Source organism: Globicephala melas, chromosome 16 (assembly GCF_963455315.2).
Source record: "Globicephala melas chromosome 16, mGloMel1.2, whole genome shotgun sequence".
NCBI classification, from domain to species: Eukaryota; Metazoa; Chordata; class Mammalia; order Artiodactyla; family Delphinidae; genus Globicephala; species Globicephala melas.
This window is the reverse complement of record NC_083329.1, coordinates 47,082,771-47,086,093: the sequence shown is the minus strand read 5'-3', so window position 1 is coordinate 47,086,093 and position 3,323 is coordinate 47,082,771. Positions and strand designations below refer to the sequence as shown.

General features: G+C 40.6%; 1 pseudogene; it reads right to left on the bottom strand.

Moving 5' to 3' along the window:
- Positions 1-1,203: 1,203 nt before the first annotated feature.
- LOC115847639 (zinc finger protein 502 pseudogene) lies at positions 1,204-2,292 on the bottom strand (annotated as a pseudogene).
- Positions 2,293-3,323: the final 1,031 nt, after the last annotated feature.

Genomic DNA, 3,323 nt, shown 5'->3' with positions numbered 1-3,323 from the left:
TCCAAATGACCTGGGTTTTTTTTCAGCATCACTATTTACTTGTGACCTCAGACAAATATTAAATTTCTCTGGGTCTCAGTTCCCTCATATATAAAAATGACCCTAAGAATGTATGAGTCAGAATAAACTAGGTTATGCTGCTGTAATAAACCAACCATCAAATCTTAGTCACTTAGAGCAGTAAAGGTTTGATTCATGCTCTCAGTGCATCTCCAATGCGGGTCAGCTGGAAGCTCTGCTCTGTGATCCCTGACTTCAACCCGCAGACTGATGGAGCACTCCCCATCCCACACCCTGTGATCACTGTGGCCGATGGGGATAGAGATCTCTAGAGGGTTCAGCACCTGCAATTAAATGTCTGGATGTGTCTACAGTTAGTATGGATATGGTATGCATTACTTCTGCTCACAAATTTTTGGTCAGAACAAATCACATGGTCCCACTCCACCACAAATACCTACCCCACAAGCCTGTGGTGGGGTTAAACACAGAGTGCTTGGCACAGAGCTTCAAACCCACCAGGCTCTGACAAAGCTCTTCAATGAAGAGTGGCCTCTGCCCACAGGGGTAGTTAAGACTTCCAACTTCTCGTTGAGAAGTACTTTAGGAAAAGGATTGTATCCTCAACAACACAGGTAGACACTGGGCCTCCCATTTCAAAATGATTAAAGGAAATTTGAAAATTCCAGTGAAGGAAAGCCTGGTTGAGAAACAGAAATCCAAAAGGACCAGGACTGGCAATGGTCTCTACCTTCGAGTTGTAGACATAGAGTGTCCTAATACAGAATTTGGGGAAAGGCTCAATATTTTGCAATAACCTATAATGGAGAAGAATCTAAAAATGTTATACATATGTATATGTATAACATATGAAATTAACACATTGTAAATCAACTATATATTAATAAATTTTTTTTAAATACTACAAGTACCACAGTGATGGCACTGACTATGTATATGGGCTGTTGGAGAATCATGTTTGATTCAGACAGTTGGTAGTCGAGGCTGAGCACCCTCACTCTGCGCTCGTGGTGGATGGATCTGTAACTTTCTGTAGAACCCGCCCTGCCAATATGTGAACAGCCACGGCCTGGTTAAAGCAGAGTTGGGAAGACCACTTTCCAAAATTAAACTTTTTTATTTTGAGATAATTATAGATTCACATACAGTTATATAAACGAATACAGATGATTCCCTGTACCCTTCACTCAGTTTGCCCACAGTGGTAACATCTTACAAAACTAGTACAACATCACAACCAGGATATTGACATTGATGAAATCCATCCCTCTTGTTCAGATTTCTTTTGTTTTTCTTGTACTCATTTGTATGTGTATTTTAAGTTCTACAATACCTGAATTCTGTGATGTTGTGTAAGATTTGAGTGTTTACGAAAAGAAGAGCCACTTTTATTCGTTGCATAAATGAGGTTTCTCACCAGTGTGGATTCTCTGATGATGAATGAGGTGTGTGTTCTGACTGAACACCTTCCCACATCTATTACATTTATAAGGTTTCTCTCCAGTGTGAATTCTCTGGTGTTCAGTGAGATGTGAATGATTGCGGAAGGAATTCCCACAGTCATTACATTTATATGGTTTCTCTCCAGTATGGATTCTCTGATGCTGAGTAAGAAATGATTGACATCGAAATGTTTTCCCACATTGCTCACATCCATATGGTTTCACTCCGGTATGAATTCTTTGATGTCGAACAAGGAATGAACTACGACTAAAAATTTTCCCACATTCCTCACATGTAGGGTCTCATATGAGTTATCTGATGCTGGGTAAAGGATGAGTTCTGATTAAAAGCTTTTCCACATTCACTACATTTCCAAGATTTTTTCTGTGTAGAGAGCGTCGGACATTTACTTTGGTCTGAAATCTCATTGGTGTGTATGCTACTTTTCTCCCACTGATGTAAGCTCTCTTCTGTAGAAACCCTGAGATGTGTAACAAGACTTGAGATCCAAAGCAGGCTTCTCTCAAAATTATATTCTTGTCTACTCATTTCTGGAGGTGCTTCTTTGTGGATGAAAGTTATTCCCCCAAAACCTTCTTGGAAAAGCCATGGTCCAGGAACCTCTCTGGAAGGGTTTTCCTTCATGCTCTCACATAAATATTTTTCTTCAAATGTAGGATCCTGGTATTCATCCTCTTGGGATCTCTTTGATGCTATCCCTGGCAAATCAATTTCAGAGCCATCCTGCTCTGGAGCAGACTTGTTCACCCAACCTGGACAAATCTCTCTTTCAATCTCTCTCTCTTCAGCTCCTTACATATTCAACATCCACAAATCTTCTCTTTGCTTTGATTGTAGAAGACTTCAAGGTTGAAAAACAACTGGGAGCCCAAAAAAAAAAAAAAAAACTGGGAGCGCATGATGTCCTGGGGCTCCCCGCAGGGCGGCGACCACGGTCCCGGAGGTACACGGAAACCCCACTGCTATTTTTACATTAATTTTGTCACTGCTACTGTACAGAAGTTTTAACTTTTTCAATATTGCCAACACTGTAGTTCTTCTTTGTTATACTCTGTCTATTGCTGGCAGCCAGAGGAAGTTATGACTCCTCTGTATATCTGATAAAACTAGAATATATTTTCCACCAGTTTTCCTATGCTTTTTTATTTAATCAAGCTGTATGTAATTTTAGTAGATGACGTGACTTTGAATCTAAGTCATCTTTTCCATCTATCTTAGTTCGATCTATGAAGTTGGGCTCCCTCCCCCACAGTGAGACTGATTGCCATACGTCCCCCGTTATATAGCACTGAGTGTTCCTTGGCTCACACTGTGGTCCTCCAGGTCTATTTCTTTTGTACACTTAATAACTCCAACCTTTAGCTTTTTAGTTTTTTTTGTTATGGTGGTGGCTATATGTCCTAATATCTGATAATGCTGGATCTTCCACTTCACTCTTCCTTTTTCTTAGATGTTCCCATCTTGTTTTTCTTTCATATAATTTTTAGAATTAGAACCCAAAAGGAAAATGCTTTTAAAAGAATGTATAACCATTTGGAGTTGCATAGGAAGAACATAGAAAGATGACAAAACACATTACTCCCGTGGCCTTTGAGCCAAGTCTCTCAGCAGATTCCCTCGAGGGAACTGGGGGCACTTTGAAAACCATGGAAACTCCTTCAACCAATGGAGGACCCAAAAGTGCCAACTGGAACAAGGCATCTGTCCCAGAAAGTGTGACCAGTGCACCAGCAAGACCGCACCCTGTCCTGGCTTATCTTGATGTAGGAGGTTGATTCTCAAATTCTTTCACCAGGTGAAGCCCCTGTAAGTATGCAAGGACACGTGCACACACATGC